The sequence below is a fragment of the Salvelinus alpinus genome, chromosome 28 (genome assembly GCF_045679555.1).
Source record: "Salvelinus alpinus chromosome 28, SLU_Salpinus.1, whole genome shotgun sequence".
In the NCBI taxonomy this organism is placed as follows: Eukaryota; Metazoa; Chordata; class Actinopteri; order Salmoniformes; family Salmonidae; genus Salvelinus; species Salvelinus alpinus.
The window spans coordinates 37136632-37161748 of NC_092113.1; the positions used below are offsets into that span (position 1 = coordinate 37136632).

The window sequence follows — 25117 nt, forward strand, 5'->3', positions numbered from 1 at the left end:
ACAGGTGTCTGTAATCATGGCCGGGTATGGCTTAATATCATTGGTTAATTTACAGATATAAATAGAACATGTAAAAAAACTCCTGTAGAAAAAGAAGAATTACAATACTAAAACTACTTTCACTACCAGCCTCCAATATGAAGCCCACCCCACTGAGCCAACCATAGTATTAACAACCATCAGATCCTTCTAGATCTACTATGGCCCATTTAAAGTGTCTACAGGGAGGTTTTCAGACTGGGCCACACCAATCTGTATAAAATGATGTACCTTCTCATGTAGTAGGGTCATGTACCATGGTACCTTACCCCCTGTGTCCTCAGCCATGGTGGTACTGGTGAAGTTAGACTTGTTCTGATGACCCTCTCTAGCTGCTCCGGGGTCCAAGCAGACTAAACCTGCCATTTCCTTTTGTGGAGCCGTTCACCTACAGGCTTCAGTTACATGCACGAAACATTCATTAACTTTCACTTTATTCATTAAGTTTTTATTTTTTTCACAAGCTGTTTGTTTTACCTCTCCAACACTAAACAAATGTTTATTTCAATGTTTTGTTTTGACGTGTTATTACCTATGAGCATATGCTTTTATTAATGGCAACTGCAAGGGTTACATTTTAAATATCATCCATTCAATAAGCAGGCAACATGATAAGGTTGTCATCTTAAACTGGAGGGAGGGGGGCAGATTTAGGGATGACGTTGGGATGCTCTACTGTTGCTCTGACACATGGTGGACACTTCTGACTGTCGTCAATTGAAGGCAGATGGACCTTCTCTCTCTGTTGACTGGATTCCTTGTCGTTTCGGACAGTAAAACAAACTATTAACAAAGAGTGATTTAAATGTGAAATGAAAAATGTAAGTCACAGTTTTTAAACTGGATTCAAAGTGGGGTTCCCACAAGAAAGGTTGAGTTGTGGCTGCTTCGCGTGATCTATTGTTGTCTCTACCATTTTGCCCTTTGTGCTGTTGTCTGTGCCCAATAATGTTTGTACCATGATTTGTGCTGCTACCATGTTGTGCTGCTACCATGTTGCTTTTTCATGTGTTGCTGCCATGCTATGTTGTGTCTTTCTTGTCGTGATGTGTGTTTTGTCCTATATTGTTTTGTTATTTTATGTAAATCTAAACAATGGCGTTTGAGGGGGCCAATCAGAATGAATGAACATGCTTTGCTTCATTCTAAGAACAGCCCTTAACAGTGTATGCCTTACTGCTTCAATGCAGCATTATTGATTGTATTTCGTTTTTTTTATGCAATAAAAGTAGAGTTACAATTACATGAAAACAGTGGGAATTACAGAAACAAATTCATCAAATTAAATTGCAGGCTTAATGTTCTTTTAAGAAAACATACAATTAATATGTTTCACAATGGGGCTAATATCCACTCTGAATAAACATCCCTTTTGATAACCTTTTGTCATGTATGTCCATGTACTTACCTGGAGTGCCTGTGGGAGGCGCTGTTACTAATTACTACATGTGATCGTCTGCACTTGACCCACGACATCTGATTAACGTTGTTCTGCCACCCGCATCCCTGCCTCAGTGTGCTAATATATTACATGGTGTCAGAAGTTTAAAAGTTATAGAAGGAAAGCTCAACATTCCGAAACATGGAACAAATGAGACCACCTACTACTCTGAACCTAGAGGGAAATCTAGTGTGGACCCAGAAATTCAACCTTTACTATATATCATCGCCAATGGCATCTCCGAGAAATCCGAAAAGGGGAAATGTGCCACGTTCCTTCACGTAGCCGGAGATGATGGAATCAAGGTATTCAATACTTTTGATTTTGACGATGATGTAGATGACTTGGATGTATTAAAATACCTTTTCCGAACGTACTATGAGCCAAGAAAAAATGCCTCAGGTAAGTCCGATATCTTTTTTTATGAGAGTGCAAGGACAAACAAAGTCAATTGATGCTTATGCGACTGATCTAAAAAATGACTTGAGTTTCAACAATTTACCGAGTCACTGATACGGGACAGAATTGTGTGTGAAATCACAAATGACCAAGTGCGAGGCAGATTACTCAGAAACACTGAAAATTAACAACCACACATGTACTTTTAAACTGGATACAGGAGCTGAATGTAAAGTCTTGTCCGGGTGAAACTTGAAAACGCTGAAAGTGAAAGTGGGTGGGGCTAATCAAAGGTGCAGCCAGATTCTCTCTCTTTGCTTTGGCTCCAAAAAGTAAGTACCTTGGTCTTATCTTGATTTAGCTGGAGGAAGTTGTGAGCCATCCAAGTATTTAAATCCATGCAAAAATCCAACCGCAAGCTAGTCACGTATTCTGGCCACCAGATAGAGCCAAAAGGTAAGAAAACACTCAACTGCCAATACAAAGAGAAAGTGTTTGACCTGGAATGTCAAGTGATAGAACAAGATGCACCTGCAATACTTGGAAGATCAGCTTGTCAGCAAATGGGTTTAATACCGAGAATATTCAAGCTTGAACAAAGGACAGACACTGACATTTTGAGTGAATATGAAGATGTATTCACAGGACTTGGATGTGTTCCAGGAGATAATATATTACACCTTTTGGTATTTAAATCTAATATTAGCTTGAAGCGTGTTCGGTTATCCTACAGACACAGCACATTGCTACATGGTACTTCAAGAGGAATTGGAGGTTAATAATTTAGTACACTGTTCAGATTGAGCACATATAAAGTAAATATATACTTTGTCACGATGATATAAAGGGATGGAGGTGTTCCAGACAAGGAAAGCCATGTATTGGTTGATTTGGCGGTCTGGAGTGTAGGTCATTGTTTTGAAAGCGTTATGAAATGTGACAGTGTGTAATCCCATATCTCCAGTGACAATAATGATATAGCTGTGAAGCGTTCTTACAGGATTTCCTGATTTTCACAGGCGGACTACTAACAAGTTACATGGGAGGAAATGTTTTATTTTACCCACTGATATGACATAGGCTTTCAAATTGACAGGAGTTTCATGGTTTCAGTATCGTTGCCGCCAGATTTTGTCATGTGAAAGTAAAATAGTCCAAATGCTAACCAAGGCAGGGTAAGATATGGATTATTTATGTATATAAAAATAGCCTCCTTATTATGTTTTCTGCTACTGCACTTAACATGTTATGTCATTTTAATCTTGATGAATGACTGTATTTGTAATTTTACGACAAGGCTGTTCTCTCCCTTTTGTTTACAACGTCTGTTCTGCCTCTGGTGACTCATCTTGCCGTCTGCTTTGAAAGTGCACTACTGAACTCAATCGAAACAGAACCTTGGCAATGTTCCTAAGGTGGTAAAAAGCTATTTTGGTCACATTCCTAATGTGTGATTCATAAATAAGTTCAGAATCTAAAATGACACCTAGGTTTTTTACCTGGTGTTTTATCTTTGTTGCCAGTGAATTAGCCCATCAGAAGCTTCTAAAGCCATGACATAATTTTCGTGGAATTTTCCAAGCTGTTTAAAGGCACAGTCAACTTAGTGTATGTAAACTTCTGACCCACTGGAATTGTGACACAGTGAATTATAAGTGAAATAATCTGTCTGTAAACAATTGTTGGAAAAATAACTTGTGTCATGCACAAAGTAGATGTCCTAACCGACTTGCCAAAACTATAGTTTGTTAACAAGACATTTGTGTAGTGGTTGAAACACTTAGGTTGGACTTCAACTGTAAACTGAACAGTACCGGACCCAAAATCGAATCTGATGGAATGCCGGATGTGATATGTATTTTCTCTGAGTTATGTTCACCAAGTGTGACAAACAACTCTAGACCGGTTAAATAGGTCCTAAACCAATTTAGAACGGGACACCATGATCCATTGACGGCTAAAGACATTAACGCATGGAACTCAGAGAGAGCCTATTGGCCAGTGCAGCATATAACTTCCATCGTTAACTCAAAAATACCTAGGCCTAAGGCCAACAAAAAAAAACAGTAGAAAATATCCTGATAAATTCTGGTTCTTTCAATCGCATTAATCTCTACTCTGCTGGTGTGCCTCCCTTTTCTATTGGTCTTGACTTGCGCTCTCTCTTGTGAAGTGCAACATTGTATCAACTCAGGAGGTTGCTCAGGTGCACGCTCCCTCAACGTGAACTCTGCAAACAATGTTTCCACTCAGAATGAGAACGGTAAATGACTGTACTGCATGCATTAACAGTAATTAATGTAACCAAATGACGGGGATGTATGGTACATTTACTAGCCTACTGGTTACACATGTAATGGAGAATTGATCAAAATAAACAATCAAGGAACAAACAATTCACACAATGACACAACGAATGTTCAGCAATTGTCAGGAGACAGCGGGGCACCTTCTGGAGAGCTGAGGGAGTGCATTCTGCAGAAAGATGCCCATATCTTCTCCACACCCCCCTCCCCTTCTTCTTGTCTCAACATTTAAAATTATACTCAAGACACATTATCGTCACACATTTTAGATGCTTTTCACTGACAGCTGAAACTCATTAATCAGCTAGACCTATTGCCACGTGCGCTGCCCAAATAGAGGGTCATGAGTCTTGTCCTGGAGGCAGAATTGAGCGTTTCCCCCTTAAAATAGGCCAGCTGCAAAGTCAAAATGGGCTATTTTGTAAAAAAAAATATTTAAACAAAAATTTACTTTTTGGTCTCCCTTTAAGGTTAGAGTTAGGCATTAGGGTTAGCAGTGTGGTTAAGGATAGGTTTAAAATCATATTTCATGACTGTGGCTGTGCCAACTAGGGACCACTACAGAGCTGCCTCCAGAACAACATTCATGACAAAAAACACTAACCTTCTGAAGCAAATATTAGATGTTTTTGAGACAAGAATTTGGTGCAATGTCATAGGCCTATGTTAGTGACCAGATTGAATAGACAAAGGCATAATTATAAAATACAAATGGTAGGCTATATGTATCGTATTCAAATATCTCTGTGTATGTGTGTGTGTGTATATATATATATATATCTCAGATCCCAGCATATTCCCATTGTATATATTCCTAGTACTTTTACGACTTAAAAAAATATATATTCTAGTACTTGGCTGCATTTTGTTGTACAGTACATGTGTATTGCGCTGGTGAGGATAGCCTGTGAGTAAGCATTTCACTGCAAAGTTTACATCCTGTATTCTGGGCAAGTGACCAATAAACTTTGATTTGATGACAACCAGGCCCTAATTTACTAAATAAATAGTTAGGCTTTTATAAGGTATTATGAGCCAATGGTAACATATTAGGCATTCAGTATTTCTTTCATATGTAATAATAATTAACAATAGGGTAGCGGGTGTAACGGTCCTAGGTGTAGCTGGTGTAGAGAGTCAGGCGCAGGAGAGCAGATATGCGTAATCAAAGTTCTTTACTCAAAAAGACAAATATACAAAGTAAATCACGAGCCCACAAAGACGGACCGACTTACAACAAACAATCACTCACAAACACAACATGGGGAACAGAGGGTTAAATAGTAAACAAGTAATTGGTTGAGTGAAGCCAGGTGTGTAAGACAAAGACAGAACAAGTGGAAAATGAAAAATGAATCGGCGGCGGCTAGAAAGCCGGTGACGTCGACCGCCGAATGCTGCCCGAACAAGGAGAGGAACCGACTTCGGCGGAAGTCGTGACAGCGGGAACACTTATAACATGACACAATAATCCTAATTATGTCTACATACACACTTAACTGCAAATTAGTTCATAATGTGTGTTCCCTATATTTGTCTAATAAGTCTATTCAATCCCAACTAGGATGATGCTAGACCTAGCAGACAGTGAACCAGATAACGATGATGCTTCTCAGACCCATCATCAAGTTGAGGAAAGAAAGCAAGCAAGCAAGCCAAATGCCCCAGATCAATGGGGTAGGGACGTCTCATGGATCCTGGATTGCACGGGCCGTTAGAAGAATTTACACCGCAGGTTAGGAGAGTTAGGTTAAGGTTAGGAAAAGAGTTAGGGTTTCGGCTTAGCGAAAATGCTCCAAACCTGCTACAAAAATCACTTCCGGTTATAGCTGTATCAAGTGGCCAAGATGGCAACATTCTCTAATAACTATTTACCTGTTTCTTACAGTTAACCATCTTATTACAGTTCATGTTTTTGACTGATTCAATTCAGCAAGATATCATGATTTACTAATTGAAAGGATTATATTTACATGTACTAAAATACATTAAGTCCACAGGTCAGTTCATCTCGATACTTCAAAACGCCTAAGAACTTCACAAATCCAGTGTTTGGGTCTTCCAGTGAGTTGGAGAGGATTGAGGAACCATGGCACAGTTTGGAACCTTGATATGGACTGTAAGTGAAACTTTTCTGATTTGCACATGTTGTGGCTCGGCATGTTTAAAAAAACAATTATCAATGTAAATATTTCCTCTATGAAATATGAATCAGAGCTATTATTATCCTACTAGTTCTGTCCATTTCACTGAAACCTCGTATTAAAAAAACTGTGGTGGAGAGAAGTACATTTTCACATTTATTGACTGAATTTTTGTCCACTGACTTAGGTCAGCGTTTCCCAAACTCGGTCCTGGGGAACCCAAGGGGTGTACGTTTTGGTTTTTTCCCTAGCACTACACAGCTGATTCAGATAATGAACTCATCATCAAGCTTTGGTTATTTGAGTCAGCTGTGTAGTGCTAGGGCGACAACCATAACGTGCACACGTTGGGGTCCCAGGACCGAGTTAGGGAAACTCTGACCCAGATTATCTAGGGGTTGGTGTCACACCTTTAAAGACGAATAAAAACACACCACACTCACAAACGCCTATTTGAAGTCGTCCCATATAATCACAATAATTTCATTTGCAATGTGAATATTTGGGTTAGAATTCTGTCAACTACTATTGTACATTTTATGAAAACACCATCAGTTTAGATTTTGGGGATTTTTTTTCTAAAATGTTCTCTACTTCCAGATAACTATTATATTGGTGCTTGAAAGCATTGGATGTTGTATTGCATGTGGTAGAGCCGAGTACAGAATAGGGGATGAATGTTGTCCCATGTGTTCACCAGGTAAGGACCGTCTCTTTACATGATATCAATCACCAGACGTTAATACATCATCAACACTAACAGAAAAACATGACATTGTGATTCTCTCTTTCCCAGGAAATCGTGTACATAAGCATTGTACTGAATTCACCAGCACCAGCTGTGTGCCCTGTGTTGATTCTACATTCCTTGATGAGCCCAATGGTCTCATTAAATGCAAAGTGTGTACCAACTGTGATCCAGGTAAGAGTGGTGCTGTGTGTCTGCCCTGAAAGCCAGACACAAACACTGATATGTTAGTCTGTTGTTATGCTATGAGGATATGTCAGTTATATCTACATCAGATAATACATGACATGTTTTCTCTCTAGGTTTGGGTTTGATGGTAAAGCAGCCATGTACACCTTCATCAGACACTGTCTGTGAGACACTGGAGGGGTTCTACTGTCTAGACCCAACTAAGGATGGTTGTAGAGCAGCCCAGAGACACAGCAGCTGTAAACCTGTTCAATACATCAGCCACAACGGTATGTCTTCATGCAAATCTTCCATTGACATCAGTACATGATTTATGCAGTCGTGAGTTAAGCACATCTCAAGTTAGGATCCTTAATGAGTTTCACCCTGTGTTGGAGCAGGAACAACATCTACAGATACTGTGTGTTCTGACTGTACTGGTGATACCTATTCAAATGGGCATTAACATCCTGCCAGCCATACACACAGTAAGTGTGGCTCATGTATAATGATATTTTCCCTCAAAATATAATCTAAATACTACAATATTAACATAGAAATGTAAAACTGAATGTTAGATGACTAAATTGTTGATTATCAGTGGTCTATTTCTCTTATTATAGATGTGATACCTTGAAGCTTCAGCAAATTAAAACTGGAACTCATTGGTCCGACTCTGAATGTGGACCACAGACCTCCCTTTCCATGGCTGTAATAATATCTGCTGTGGTGGTGGTGGTGGTACTAGCTGTGATGGCAGTAGCTATTAGAAGAAAAAGAAAATATCCTTTATCTGGTGAGATTATTTGGGGGAATTGTACAGTTTAATTTATTGTTTTAATTACAAGTGAGAAAAATCCAACACTGAATCAAATCACATTTTATTTGTCACGTGCCCAATACAACGGGTGTAGACTTTACCGTGAAATGTTGCTTACGAGCCCTTCCATATGATGCAGTTAAAAATAAATACAAAATAGTAACAAGGATTTAAATCAAATGCACAAGAATGCAGCTATATACAGGGAGGACCAGTACAGTACCCGCGTGGGAACTGTTTGTAGAGCATGGCGCTTGCAATGCCAGGGCTGTGGGTTCAATTCCCATGTTTCTCAATGTTAATTCTTGTACTTTTCCAGAGAGGACTTTTCCAGAGACACAAAGCCCTACAGAGGTATGTTAATGAATAACCCCAATACCCACTTTATACAGCAGTATTTTCTAACATACTCAATGTGGTAAGGAGATGGCTGACAGGAATTTGTATTCCCACAAGGGTTGCACTTTTTAATGTTTTATTGAGTTGAGGTTTCCTTTTTATTAGGTATCAGACAGAGAGGGAAAGTCAATGCTGTTTGTGGGAACAAGAACAGGTAAGGTAGCCTATAACATCAGAATGGTATAGTATGCTTGTTCATGAATTTCAGCCAGATTTGAGCTAAAATGTGTCTTATGAATATTATACAGATTCAAGCCTCCAGGACATTCATCAGAACAATCCAGTCTCATGTGTGGTTCATTGGCTTGAAAACTAGACTAGGCAGTAGGGCCCAATTTCTGTCCACTACATGGTGAATGTGATCTAGACTCTGTTTTTAAATAAAAGTTGGAGGCTGGCATATTTGTTTTGTGGTGTAAAGATTAAAAAGGCCATGACCTTGATAGATAGCCTGTCTTCCAATACTGGGGATGAAGGAAACCTTGGTAGGAACCAGGTCTGTTCTGTCCGGGGAAAGGTCAGGTGTGTCCATGATTTCAAATGGTCATTTGAAGGTAATTGAAATAAAACACAAATTAGATTTTGTAAGACACTCCACCTGGTCTTTGGATACTGGTGCCAGATACATTGAGCAATTGCCCTTGAACTGAGGAAATCTACAGATGATCCCACAGCAACCCCATGGACCTTGTGATGTACTGTAGATTCTGTTGACACAAACTGTGCAAAGGACATACGAATGAGATTTCCTGGACACTGGTATGGGGAAAAATGGACTCCACTTGTTGAGTGACCAATGGTGATTGGTCACATATGTCCAGTGTGACCCAATTTTTATTTTGTTAAACTAGGCAAGTCAGTTACGAACAAATTCTAATTTACAATGACGGCCTACCCTGGACGACACTGGGCCAATTGTGCACCGCCCTATGGGACTCCCAATCACGGCCGGATGTGATACAGCCTGGATTAGAACCAGGGACTGTAGTGACTCCTCTTGCACTTAGATGCATTGCCTTAGACCTGCGCCACTGGGGAGCCCTGATGCATAGCAGTAGGACAAATGTTTTGTATACAGTTCTGTTCTTACGATCCTCCTAAAATATATATTTTTGTCACACACTGGGATACGTGCTGTGAAATGTGTTGTTTTACAGGGTCAGCCATAGGAGTACTCTGCCCCTGGAGTAAATTAGGGTTAAGTACCTTGCTCAAGAACACAGACAGATTTTTCACCTTGACTGTATTGTACAGTTCCTTTGTATTTTGTAGGTATTGTATTATGCGTTGCACATTATTATATTCCATTATTCATTGTATTAATGTTTTGATGTTTTTGATTCCATGGGTTTACAGTCTATTCTATTGAATCCATTTGCTTCTCTGTAAGTCATGGTTTGTGCTTGTTTCACCACCATCTGTGCTCAGCCTATTGTTGCTGTAAGTGTATTGCTGGTGACTAATGTCCCCTCTTGGGATTAATAAGTAGAGGATCTGCAATAAAATCAATACAATTAGACCAGCTAACTTTTTTAATGTTCTTATGTTCAAGTGTCCCAATGACATTAGCTACATTGTAAAAATGCAATTGAATGAGGCAAAATGTGAACTGCAAGGGTGTGAGTAGGTCAGTTTAGTTAATCTGTATAATGAACCTCCTGATATTTCAGACGTGTATTATTGACTAAATTCCAAAACAATTCTTAATTTCTTCAGAGATTCCAAATGAGAAGGATTATTACATTTACATTTAAGTCATTTAGCAGACGCTCTTATCCAGAGCGACTTTCCTTTAAAAAGTGCATCCTTCCTTGAAGACTTACTGATTGGACAGGTGAATTGTCTCCACATGGGTTTCACCTGTCATTTATACCTCGAGGAAGGATGGAAGGCAGTGGCGGTCAGTGCCGTTTAAGATTAGGGAGGACGATTTATTTTAACGAGCATGGTCTTATTTCTATTACAGCATATTGGATGACTCATTCATATTCCACTCACCCAGCTCAATGTAACAGGCTAGGCTAGGTTTAGGCTACTACATAATACTCTAATTATCCCTATACCCATGAGATTGCTACAACCTAGCCTACGAATGAAAGTTTACAACGTACAACATGTCGAGAAATCAAGGTGACAGACAGTGACACATTCAATGCGGCCTTGCACACTCTTCCTTGCATCTATCTAGCTGATCTAGGGTGTAATCAATAGTCCAAACAACTGCAAACAAGAGTTTCTATTGGACAAATTTAAGAATGTTTATCCCCATTTCGTTCCGTTTGCTTCTAAGAAATGTTTTTCAACAGAATCGGCAGAATGAATTCACCCCTGATCACCCGCAAACACATTTCACTTTCATAGCAGCCCCATACAAACAGCATGATCACTTTGCTTGGTGTATAAATCCTTTTCACATCTATGCGCTCTCCTCTCACCTTTTCCCTTCGCTTGTGGACTTAAACAGCTGTCTGTGAACATGCGAACAAACATTTTCCAAGCCAAACCTTCCTACTATTACCGCTACACACAGCCTACATCGTTGTCATCATATTAGCTAACGTCATAGTCAACATAGCTACTATAACTAACGCGTTAGTAAACCCACTACAATCATGCAATACAGTGTTTAGCAAGCAGTTTTTTATAAAAAATATTTGTATTAAAAAAAATTAATTCACCTTTTTTTTTAACCAGGTAGGCCAGTTGAGAGCAACTTCTCATTTACAACTGCGATCTGGCCAGGATAAGCAGTGTGACAAAAACAACACAGAGTTACACAAACAAGCGTATAGTCAATAACACAATAGAAAAATCTATGTACAGTGTGTGCAAATATAGAAGAGTAGGGAGGTAAGGCAATAAATAGGCCATAGAGGCGAAATAATTACAATTTAGCATTAACACTGGAGTGATAGATGTGCAGATGATGATGTGCAGGTAGAGATACTGGGGTGCAAAAGAGCAAGAGGATAAATAACAATATGGGGATGAGGTAGTTGGGTGTGCTATTTACAGATTGGTTGTGTACAGGTACAGTGATCGGTAAGCTGCTCTGACAGCTGATGCTTAAAGTTAAAGAGGGAGATATAAGACTCCTGCTTCAGTGATTTTTGCAATTGTTCCAGTCATTGGCAGCAGAGAACCGTAAGGAAAGGCGGCCAAAGTAAGTGTTGGCTTTGGGGATTACCAGTGAAATATACTTGCTGGAACGCGTGCTACGGGTGAGTGTTGCTATGGTGACCAGTGAGCTGAAAAGTTGCATATCGCGGGGGCTATTCGATGCTAATGCAGTGCGCCACAGGATGTTTTTGTGCTGGTCAAGGGCAGTCAAGTCTGGGGAGAACCAAGGGCTATATCTGTTCTTAGTTCTACATTTGTTGAATGGGGCATGCTTATTTAAGACGGTGAGGAAAGAACTTTTAAAAAGCAACCAGGCATTCTCTACTGACGGGATGAGGTGAATATCCTTCCAAGATACCCGAGCCAGATCGATTAGAAAGGCCTGCTTGCTGAAGTGTTTTAGGGAGCGTTTGACAGTGATGAGGGATGGTTGTTTGACCTCGGACCCATTACGCACGTAGGCAATGAGGCAATGATCGCTGAGATCAGCAGAGGTGTATTTAGAGGGCAAGTTGGTCAGGATGATATCTAAGAGAGTGCCCATGGTTACGGATTTAGGGTTGTACCTGGTAGGTTCCTTGATGATTTGTGTGAGATTGAAGGCATCTAGCTTAAATTGTAGGACGGCCAGGGTGTCAAGCATGTCCCAGTTTAGGTCACCTAACAGTACAAACTCTGAAGGTAGATGGGGGGCAATCAATTCACATATGGTGTCCAGGGCACAGCTGGGGACTGGAGGGGGTCTATAACAAGTGGCAACGGTGAGAGACTTGTTTCTGGAAAGGTGGATTTTTAAAAGTAGAAGCTCGAATTGTTTGGGCACAGACCTGGATTGTATGACAGAACTCTGCAGGCTATCTCTGCAGTAGATTGCAACTCCACCCCCTTTGGCAGTTCTATCTTGTCTGAAAATGTTATAGTTAGGGATGGAAATTACAGGATTTTTGGTGGCCTTCCTAAGCCAGGATTCAGACACGGCTAGGACATCTGGGTTGGCGGAGTGTGCTTAAGCAGTGAATTAAACAAACTTAGGGGGGAGGCTTCTAATGTTATCATGCATGAAACCAAGGCTTTTACGGATACAGAAGTCAAAAAATGAGAGCGCCTGGGGAATGGGAGTGGAGCTAGGGGCTGCAGGGCCTGGGTTAACCTCCTCATCACCAGAGGAACAGAGGAGGAGTAGGATAAGGGTACGGCTAAAGGCTATAAGAACTGGTCGTCTAGTGCGTTCGGAACAAGTAAAAGGAGCAGATTTCTGGGCGAGGAAGAATAGATTCAAGGCATAATGTACAGACAAGGGTATGGTAGGATGTGAATACAGTGGAGGTAAACCTAGGAATTGAGTGACGATGAGAGGTTTTGTCTCGATTGGCACCATTTAAGCCATTTGAGGTAACCGCATGTGTGGGGGGTGGAACAAAAGGGCTAGCTAAGGCACATTGAGCAGGGCTGGAGGCTCTACAGTGAAATAAGACAATAATCACTAACCAAAACAGCAATAGACAAGGCATATTGACATTAGGGAGAGGCATGTGTAGCCAAGTGATCATAGAGTCCAGTGAGTAGCTAGGCGAGCTGGAGACACGGCGATTCAGACAGCTAGCAGGCTGGGGGTAGCAGGGTAGCAGATGTGCCTTCGGGGGATGTCGCAATGGAAGGACCTGTTGAAACCCCCTCGGGCGGTTACGTCGGCAGACCAGTCGTGATGGATCGGCGGGGCTCCGTGCCGGCTGTAGAAGGGTTCAGGCCAATTGGCAAAATAGGTATTGTAGCCCAAGAATTGGCTGATGGACCTCTTCAGCTAGCCGGGAGACGGGCCTAGCTCGAGGCTAACTGGTGCTTGCTTTGGGACAGAGACGTTAGTGAGGAGTAGTCACTCGGATAGCACCTAGCTAGCTGCGATGATCCGGTGTAATGATTCAGAGCTTGCGGTAGGAATCCGGAGATGAGGTAGAGAAAAAGCAGTCCGATTTTCTCTGGGTTGATATCGCGCTGTGCAGACTGGCAGGAATTGACCGGGCTGAGGCTGGCTGATGTCCGAGTTAACGGTGATGATCGCTATTGTTGGCTAACTGACTACTGGCTAGTAGCTAGTTAGCTGCCTAGCTTCTGATGGGGGTTCCGGTTCTAAAGTGTAAAAAAATTGCAGATCCGAACCACATTGGGTGAGGCGGGTTGCAGGAGAGTATGTTCAGTGCGTAGATGGAAATTGAGATTAAAAAATATATACGAAGAAAAATATATATTACATGGGACGGGACAAGACAAACAGACGTTCTTCTGCTACGCCATCTTGGAACTGAAGTTTAGCAGTTACACCGGCAGGCCCCCATGGTAATAAATTAATAAAACCAAAAGCTTAGCCTGACTTGGAAGAGTACCAGTGTTGGATAGCCATAGCAAGCTAGCTAACGAAGCATCCCTCTCTGTTTGAGCCGGGTGTTTGTGTAGACTAAACTAGCTAGCTGCATTCACTAGCAAAGTAAGTGAAAAAAATACAACAAAATAAAGCTAGATCTCGCTCTTGCTTCTTCATTTTTGAAGAAATGTATTTGTTCAAAACTTTTAAACTAATGTCTTCCTCTCTCTTTGTATCAATTTGTTGTCATTTTATTTATTTAACTAGGCAAGTAAATTACGAACAATTCTTATTTACAATGATGGCCTACCGAGAGGGAAAAGCCTTGTGCGTGGCGGACGGTGGCTGTTTTAAAAGAAAAAGATGTAGGACAAAAACACATTACGACAAGAGAGACAACACTACATAAAGAGGGCCCTAAGACAACAACACAGCATGGCCGCAGCACAAACATGGTACAAACATTGTTGGGCACAGACAACAACACAAAGTGAAAAAAGGTCAAGACAACAATACATCACACGAAGCAGCCTCAAGTGTCAGAGTGTCCATGATTGAGTCTTTGAATGTAGAGATGTAGATAAAACTGTCCAGCTTCAGTGTTTTTTGCAGCTCGTTCCAGTCGCTAGATGCAGCGAACTGAAAAGAGGAACGACCCAGTGATGTGTGTGTTTTGGGGAACTTTAACAGAATGTGACAGGCAGAACGGGTGTTAAATGTGGAGTTTGAGGGTTGCCATACGTATCTCAGACAGGGGGGAGTGACCATTCTTCTTACCGAACCACATGACCTTTTGTTTTACTACTCACCACATTTTAGTGCTAGCTAACTGTAGCTCATGCTTTCAATACTAGATTCATTCTCTGATCCTTTGATTGGGTGGACAACAGGTCAGTTCATGCTTCAAGAGCTCTGATAGGTTCGAGGACGTGCTCTGGAAGTTGTCATAATTACTGTGTAACTCTATGGAAGGGGGTGAGAACCATTAGCCTCCTAAGTTTTGTATTAAAGTCAATGTACCCAGAGGAGGACGGAAACCAGCTGTCCTCCGGCTACACCATGGTGCTACCCTACAGAGAGCTGTTGAGGCTACTGTAGACCTTCATTGCAAAACAGTTTATTTTAATAAATTATTTGGTGACATGACTCATACACTACATGACCAAAAGTATGTGGACACCGGCTCGTGGAACACCTCATTCAAAGATCATGGGCATTCATTTGGAGTTGGTTTCCCCTTTGCTGCTATAACAGACTCCACTCTTCTGGGAAGGCTTTCCACTAGATGTTTGAACATTGCTGCGGGGACTTGCTTCCATTCAGCCAAAAGAGCATTAGTGAGGTCGGGCACTGATGTTGAGCGATTGGGTCTGGCTCGCAGTCGGCGTTCCAATTCATCCCAAAGGTGTTCGATGGGCTCTGTGCAGGCCAGTCAAGTTATACCACACTGATCTCGGCAAACCATTTCTGTAAGGACCTCGCTTTGTGCACGGGGGCATTGTCAAGCTGAAACAGGAAAGGGCCTTCCCCAAACTTGCCACAAAGTTGGAAGCACAGAATCGTCTAGAATAGCATTGTAAGCTGTAGCGTTAAGATTTCGGCCTAGCCCGAACCATGAAAAACAGCCCCAGACCATTTTTCCTCCTCCACCCAACTTTATAGTTGGCACTATGCCTTGGGGGAGGTAGCGTTCTCCTGGCATCCGCCCAACCCAGATTTGTCCGTCGGACAGCCAGATGGGGAAGCGTGATTCATCACTCCAGAGAACGCGTTTCCACTGCTCAAGAGTCCAATGGCAATGCTCGGCATTGCACATGGTGATCTTAGGTGATCACATGGTGATCTTTCTGGTGTACCAAACAGAAAGTTAAAGACGCAAAGACGAAATTTAAGTACGGGAAGCATAGAAATAGCGCAAATAGTACACATCTACTGCTTCTTAGACTTGCTTTCAAATAGAATGACAGATCTATAACTCATAGTACTATGTGAATATGGTCGGGTCATCCAGAAAGTTACATATTGCAGCTTTAAACCCAATTCACATGTAAATTATGTTGGTTGGCAACTCAATGAAATATCAATCAAAACGAAATGTTAATCTGACATCTCTGCCCAGTGGAGTGATCAAAGAGTTAACCAGGTGAACATACTACAATCACTTTCTTTTGACAGATTGATCTGACACTGTCAATTACAAGAAATCCAGTCAAAGGTCAGAGAGAGATCCATCTGCCTTTGGATGAGGACAATCAGAAGTGTCCATGAGCTTTATGCAGGGCATCCTTTTTAGTATTGATTGCTGCTTTCTTTTATATTGTATTGGTTGTTGTATTGTTGTGATCAGGGTAACCTTGGAAATGAGACTGGTCTCAATGGGTTTTCCCTGAATAGATCAAGAATAATATAAAAACATTGTCCCAGTTTCAGCTGTGTCACTAGCCCCTCTGTGTGTGACAATAGATATTCTTCTGTGGTGTTTGAGCTGCTGCTTTCTCTCATTAGATCTTATTCTGTGGTGGTGGAGCTGCTGCTTTCTCTCATTAGATCTTCTGTGGTGTTGGAGCTGCTGCTTTCTCTCATTAGATCTTCTGTGGTGTTGGAGCTGCTGCTTTCACTCATTAGATCTTCTTCTGTGGTGTTGGAGCTGCTGCTTTCACTCCTCCAGTCTCAGCTTTAGCTCCCTGTACATCACTGAGAGTAAGAGGAGGGATTTTCTCCCCTTTCTACTGCAGTTTTTGGTAAAACTTTCAATGGTCATCAATACAAAAATGTAACGTATAAATTGTCATGTTCACAGTTTGTCTACATTCTAGGAAAAGCAACCATTTGCCAGGGCGTCATAAAACGTGGGTATTTGGTAAATAGGTGTTTCAACAATGGGTAGCCTATCTGGTATTCAGTTGATTCAAGAGTTTTAACCTTTTAGGAATCTGGTATCTACAGGGTAAAAAAAATAGATCTGGACATATACACAGCTTGTAATACAGTGATTTGTCACAAACTGTACCCAGACCTAAACTCCCTAAAGGTACCTGCATAGTGGGGAGAAGAGCCTGATCACTGATTTCAGTCTGGGGCTGTTTGGCTCCAGGAGAAGAGAACACAGCCTGCATGATCTTCAATCTCAGCCTCTCTTGCTTGAAGACATGTAGTAAGGGATAAATGCTTACACAAGGAACTCACTGTAACTGCAGAGTACAAATACAGTATTGATAGGGATAACATACAATATGAGTGTCTGTCCACTTTTATTCACACCTATCCAATCATTTTGGATATCAGAGTACATAGGTGTTAGGGGGTAAGTACTAAGGGTCAATTTGGGATTGAGGGCTCATCCACCCACAGTTTAGGGTTCTATACCCTTTTGATGCGTGCATACACACCAGAGGAGATCACATGATTCTTCCTGGCCTCTAACTCCCTCCTCAGTGGTTTGTTGGTTCTCTCCACTTCTCTCATCTGTTCAGTAAGTGATACTCTGTTGTCTTCCTCCTCACTGTCCACATAATCCTCTGTATCTCTGAAGAGCTGTTTTTGTGGCCAGGTTTCAAGACACAGACAAGGCCACCATGCACAATTAGATCAGTTTTAGGTCTTATACCAGAAGATAACATTTACGCGCGAACCTTTACATTATGTGCAGTCTGTTAAATGTATGTAGAAATTATTTTGTTCACTTTCATTTGAAGTTCATTCATGCAAGTTTCAGTATACATTTTACAGCAGGTTCTTTCAATCAGATGTGTTCTATTTTAGTTGACATTTTAGGCAAAGGCAAGTGAAAGAGAATTGGATGAGGATATCATTCAAGGCAAGATTATATGTAAAAGTCATTTAAGAAAGATAACTTTTATGCAACTTAAAATATGCCATTACTCAAGTTATAGTGCTGCTGTGGTAATTATGTCTGTATAAAAATTAACTATTATTAAAAAAAACACGTCAAAGGTTAAAACTTGTTGAGTAGCCTAAAACAATAGTCATAGCACTCTGACAGCGGATTTCCGATGACGGTGACAGAACGCCTATTTTGCAAACGGTTGCTACATGCTGTAGGCTTGCTGTTGGAAAGAAACAGCCACATATAGCGATCACTAATACGCAGTCAGAGTGACGGTATTGTTTTAGGCTACATTATGTAGGGGTTTCTTTCCAGCAGCAAGCCCACAGCATGCTAGGTAACAGCCAATTCAGCATGGACTGGAAAATATAGTAAACCTCTTGTGCTGGGATATCACAGGAAATGTGCATATAGTTCAGCTTTCCCTAACGGTATGCACTCTCTGTTTACTGAGCTTCTGGCACCTAGTTCAGTTCAAGCAATATGAAAAGAATTGCAGGAAATTTGCTTAAAACAGCAACATTTTCTCTCAGCTTCATGGAAAATGTGTTGAATAGTATGAGATTAGCTATACCTTGCTCAGACTGCGTGAGGGGCCTCGCAAAACTGTGGTACACCACTGTTAATCAAAAACACAGATATTGAAAGAAACAATTATAAAAATCTAACTGCAATAGAGCATCCTGGGAAATATGATAACAATGAGTGTGGTTTTGCCAGAAAAATTCTGATTTACTTGGGGTCAACCTCACTTGGGATTTGAACACAACCTTTCGGTCCCTGCAAGGCCTCCCCCCTACGAGCTTTGGTGTCCATCGAAAACACAACAAAGGCTGATCTCCAGACCATCTCTTAACGAAAAAACAGGCTTCTGGCAAACAGTTGTCGCAAACCTTTGCGGCAAGCTCGTATTTTCACATGTAAATTAGTTTTGGGCCAAACTGTTGTGGTAAATTTGCGGCAACTTGTGAACTTCTGGCCAACAATTCTGGGAAACTTACCAACAGTCTGTGTGCTAGAAACTCAGTATGAATATTCAAATTAGATCAGGTTTTTGGTCACTGTTAAAATTCAAATGTTGTGTCTACATACAGTACCAGTCAAACGTTTGGACACACCTACTCATTCAAGGGTTTTTATTTATTTCTACAATTTCTACATTGTAGAATAATAGTGAAGCCATTAAAACTATGAAATAACACATGTGGAATCGTGAAGTAACCAATAAAGTGTTAAACAAATCAAAATATATATTATATTTGAGATTCTTCAAAGTAGCCACCCTTTGCCTTGATGACAGCTTTGCACACTTGGCATTCTCTCAACCAGCTTCATGAGATATCACCTGGAATGCATTTCAGTTAACAGGTGTGCCTTGTTAAAAGTTAATTTGTGTAATTTCTTTCCTTTTTAATCCATTTGAGGCAATCAGTTGTGTTGTGAGAAGGTAAGAGGGCTATCTTCTGTATACCACCATTTGGTAAAAGACCAAGTCCATATTATGTCAAGAACAGCTCAAATAAGCAAAGAGAAACGAGAGTCCATCATTACTTTAAGACAGGAAGGTCAGTCAATCCGGAAAGTTTCAAGAACTTTGAAAGTTTACTTAAGTGCAGTCGCAAAAACCATCAAGCGCTATGATGAAACTGGCTCTCACGAGGACCACCACAGGAAAGGAAGACCCAGAGTTACCTCTGCTGCAAAGGATAAGTTCATTAGAGTTATGTGTACTTCAGATTGCAGCCCAAATAAATGCTTCAGAGTTCAAGTAACAGACACATCTCAACATCAACTGTTCAGAGGAGACTGCGTGACTCAGGCCTTCATGGTCGAATTGCTGCAAAGAAACCATTACAAAAGGACACTAATAAGAAGAAGAGACTTGCTTGGGTCAAGAAACACGAGCAATGGACATTAGACCGGTGGAAATCTGTCCTTTGGTCTGATGAGTCCAAATGTGAAATTTTTGGTTCCAACCGCCGTGTCTTTGTTAGACGCAGAGTAGGTGAACGGATGATCTCTGCATGTGTGGTTCCCACCGTGAAGCATGGAGGAGGAGGTGTGATGGTGTGGGGGTGCTTTGCTGGTGACACAGTCAGTGATTTATTTAGAATTCAAGGCACACTTAACCAGCATGGCTACCACAGCATTCTGCAGAAATACGCCATCCCATTTGGTTTGCGCTTAGTGGGACTATCATTTGTTTTTCAACAGGACAATGACCCAACACACCTCCAGGCTGTGAAAGGGCTATTTGACCAAGAAGGAGAGTGATGCGAGTGCTGCATCAGATGACCTGGCCTTCACAATCACCCGACCTGAACCCAATTGAGATGGTTTGGGATGAGTTGGAACACAGAGTGAAGAAAAAGCAGCCAACAAGTGCTCAGTATATGTGGGAACTCCTTCAAGACAGCCTTCCAAACATACAAGACGAACATACAAGACGAACCAAACATGCAAGACGAACTGGCACAGGGAGACAGGAAACACAGGGATAAATACACTGGGGAAAATAAGTGGTACCTGGAGGGGGTGGAGACAATCACAGGGACAGGTGAAACAGATCAGGGCGTGACAGTTTTGATGTCTTCACTATTATTCTACAATGTAGAAAATACTAAAAAAGAAAGAAAGAAAAACCCTTGAATGAGTAGGTGTGTCCAAACTTTTGACTGGTACTTTATACCCAATCACATAATTTTAAATGAACTTACTTCACAGACAAGAAAATAAAACATACTAAATTTATTCAATGTCTTTAACAGATCAAAATAAATCCAATACAATCATCAGCTTAGCTCTTCCAACCACCACCACCTCAGCTCCTCCAACCACCTCAGCTCCTCCAACCACCTCAGCTCCTCCAACCACCTCAGCTCCTCCAACCACCACCACCTCAGCTCCTCCAACCACCACCACCTCAGCTCCTCCAACCACCTCAGCTCCTCCAACCACCTCAGCTCCTCCAACCACCTCAGCTCCTCCAACCACCCCCACCACCTCAGCTCCTCCAACCACCCCCACCACCTCAGCTCCTCCAACCACCACCACCTCAGCTCCTCCAACCACCTCAGCTCCTCCAACCCCCACCACCTCAGCTCCTCCAACCACCACCACCTCAGCTCCTCCAACCACCACCACCTCAGCTCCTCCAACCACCACCACCTCAGCTCCTCCAACCACCACCACCTCAGCTCCTCCAACCACCCCCACCACCTCAGCTCCTCCAACCACCCCCACCACCTCAGCTCCTCCAACCACCCCCACCACCTCAGCTCCTCCAACCACCCCCACCACCTCAGCTCCTCCAACCACCTCAGCTCCTCCAACCCCCACCACCTCAGCTCCTCCAACCACCACCACCTCAGCTCCTCCAACCACCACCACCTCAGCTCCTCCAACCACCACCACCTCAGCTCCTCCAACCCCCACCACCTCAGCTCCTCCAACCACCACCACCACCTCAGCTCCTCCAACCATCACCACCACCTCAGCTCCTCCAACCATCACCACCACCTCAGCTCCTCCAACCACCACCACCTCAGCTCCTCCAACCACCACCACCTCAGCTCCTCCAACCATCACCACCACCTCAGCTCCTCCAACCACCTCAGCTCCTCCAACCACCACCACCTCAGCTCCTCCAACCTTGGCGCCGCAGCTCTTTATTGGTCGGAAACGGTGATTGTGCCACAAATCCAGTACACCATCAGCAACACACAGATGGAACTGTTGCGGACAATAAATTAATTGGAAAGTCCCAGAGGCAGCCTGGTAGTTGACATTCTATAGAGGGTTATGGCAGTTATATCTTCAGAGCCACTCATTCCTTTGTATCAGTTCATTTTTATAATACTATTATAACTAAACTAAAAGAAACGTCCTCTCACTGTCAACTGCGTTTATTTTCAGCAAACTTAACATGTGTAAATATTTGTATGAACATAACAAGATTCAACAACTGAGACATAAACTGAACAAGTTCCACAGACATGTGACAAACAGAAATGAAATAATGTGCCCTTCAAAATCAAAAGTAACAGTCAGTATTTGGTGTGGCCACCAGCTGCATTAAGTACTGCAGTGCATCTCCTCCTCATGGACTGCACCAGATTTGCCAGTTCTTGCTGTGAGATGTTACCCCACTCTTCCATCAAGGCACCTACAAGTTCCCGGATATTTCTGGGGGGAATGGCCCTAGCCCTCACCCTCCGATCCAACAGGTTCCAGACGTGCTCAATGGGATTGAGATCCGGGCTCTTCGCTGACCATGGCAGAACACTGACATTCCTGTCTTGCAGGAAATCACGCACAGAACGAGCAGTATGGCTGGTGGCATTGTCATGCTGGAGGGTCATGTCAGGATGAGCTTGCAGAAAGGGTACCACATGAGGGAGGATGTCTTCCCTGTAACACACAGCGATGAGATTGCCTGCAATGACAACAAGCTCAGTCAGATGATGCTGTGACACCGCCCCAGACCATGACAGACCCTCCACCTCCAAATCGATCCCGCTCCAGAGTACAGGCCTCGGTGTAACGCTCATTCCTTCGACGATAAACGCAAATCCGACCATCACCCCTGGTGTGACAAAACCGCAACTCGTCAGTGAAGACCACTTTTTGCCAGTCCTGTCTGGTCCAGCGACGGTGGGTTTGTGCCCATAGGCGACGTTGTTGCCGGTGATGTCTGGGGAGGACCTGTCTTACAACAGGCCTACAAGCCCTCCGTCCAGCCTCTCTTAGCCTATTGCGGACAGTCTGAGCACTGATGGAGGGATTATGCGGTCCTGGTGTAACTCGGGCAGTTGTTGTTGCCATCCTGTACCTGTCCCGCAGGTGTGATGTTCGGATGTACCGATCCTGTGCAGGTGTTGTTACACGTGATCTGCCACTGCGAGGGCGATCAGCTGTCCGTCCTGTCTCCCTGTAGCGCTGTCTTAGGCATCTCACAAGTACGGACATTGAAATGTATTGCCCTGGCCACATCTGCAGTCCTCATGCCTCCTTGCAGCATGCCTAGGGCACGTTGGCGCAGATGAGCAGGGACCCTGGGCATCTTTCTTTTGGTGTTTTTCAGAGTTAGTAGAAAGACCTCTTTAGTGTCCTAAGTTTTCATAACTGTGACCTTAATTGCCTACCGTCTGTAAGCTGTTAGTGTCTTAATGACCGTTCCACAGGTGCATGTTCATTAATTGTTTATGGTTCATTGAACAAGCATGGGAAACAGTGTTTTATCCCTTTACAATGAAGACTTGTGGAGTTATTTGGATTTTTACGAATTATCTTTGAAAGACAGGGTCCTGAAACAGGGTCTTTTTTTGCTGAGTTTAGTATATATTTTGTAATACTAACTAAACTGTTCCAGAGGTGCCATTCCCCCTCTTTCCCACACTGTATGATTTGGTCTCTAGAAAGGTACTACAGACATGTTCAACCCTTAACAAAGAGTGTCAAGGTGTATGGCCACTCGGTGGGTTCAGAGATATATCTATGTGTTTAGGTACTACTGGAGTTGCCAGTGCAGCAGTGGTCCCAACACCGTTGAGGGAACTAGACAACTTGTGCTATAGCTGAACTGGAGCGGACCTTGAACCGATGAGAGGATACCTTCCCAAAAGCTAAGTCATTTTCCATTCAACATATTCCTATCCATTTCCCTTCGATTTTGAATGACCTTATCACACTTCGTTGATTTCCCTGTTGAGTTGTGGATTTATGTAATATTATTCATTGTTTTTTTTCTTTGCCATTACTGTATTCCTGCTTTTGGAAACCCCTTCCACCTATTTCACACACTGTATGATTTGGTCTCTAGAAAGGTACGAGAGACATCTTCAACTCTAAACGGATGGGGACAACAGTTATGTACTTCTCCATTCCATTACGATTTTGTTTGGTCATATTTGGAGAGAGTCAGGTACTTTTAAGATATACGGCCTATGGTTATTGTATTTTGCTCTATGGCACTTGAGCACAACATTCCCATCTGCTGACACAATATTTGTCTTCCACTCAGTACAACACGCCCCAGGAGAGGCCTACTGCAAGCACTGGATTGGAGCCGTCGGAGTGTCCCTGCTGTGGGAGGACAACAGAACATTCTGAATGGACATTATTAAAACAGAATTTTCATTTTTGTAATGCCCAATCGGGACTTTTAAAATTGTTAAAATAAAAAATAGTTTGGAGAACACCCTATATTTAAATAAATAAATTATGAAGATTGTACTGGACCGGTGGTTCGGCCCCCGTTACATTTTATATAATTTTGATTAACAGCAACCTGTTACAGTTAGTAACATAACATTGTTGACACAATGTGACAGCTCAAATGATGTTGTTGAAGATGGACTAGTGCAGGGCTCTCCAACCCTGTTCCTGGAGAGCTACTGTCTTGTAGGTTCACTCCAACCCTGTTCCTGGAGAGCTACTGTCATGTAGGTTTCACTCCAACCCTAATCTAACACACCTGATTTTAATAATTACCTGCTTAATAAGTTAATCAGGTTAGTTACAAATGGGGTTGGATTGAAAACCTACAGGAGGGTAGCTCTCCAGGAACAGGGATGGAGAGCCTTGGACTAATGGATCTAGTTCTTACATCCATGCATTTGAAATTTGATACGTCACTACAAAGGTGCAGTTTCCAGAAGTGGAGCTGTCACTTAATGCAATGAATGGGAAGATTGCATGTAGTTCTAATTAAATGATAATGGCTGAAGTTTAATTTGTTCTTAAAATGTAGGACATCAACTTAATCAGCTTTGGATGAGTTGGCTGCAATATATTAGCAGTACTTCAGTCAACATCAGTCAATATCAGTTATTAGCGAAGTGTCAGGAAAGTGTTTCTAAAAAACTAAAACCATAAAACACCAAGACAAACAACAATATGGACTGTATAATTCATTTAGTATTACTGATCATTAAGTGAACATTAACAGCCAATATGGATATACGGTGCATTCGGAAAGTATTCAGACCCCTTTACGTTTTCCACATTTTGTTACATTAGAGCCTTATTCTAAAATTCATGAAATAAATAAATAAATGTAGCGTCATTCCCAAGAAGACTCGATGCTGTAATCGCTGCCAAAGGTGCTTCAACAAAGTACTGAGTAAAGGGTCTGAAAACTTATGTAAATGTTATATTTTAGTTGTTTTTTATATACATTTGCAAAAATGGGCTACTATGTGTAGATTGAGGGGGGGGGGGGGAGGGGGGATGTCATGAGTTTTATAGTAAGGCTGTAACGTAATAAAATGTGGAAAAAGGGGTCTGAATACTTTCCAAGTGCACTGTACTAACATTTTTTTATTTA

General features: G+C 42.1%; 1 pseudogene; it reads left to right on the top strand.

The window, feature by feature from the left end:
* The first annotated feature begins 1524 nt into the window (after positions 1 to 1524).
* LOC139557811 (tumor necrosis factor receptor superfamily member 14-like) lies at positions 1525 to 24683 on the top strand (annotated as a pseudogene).
* The last annotated feature ends 434 nt before the right edge of the window (positions 24684 to 25117 follow it).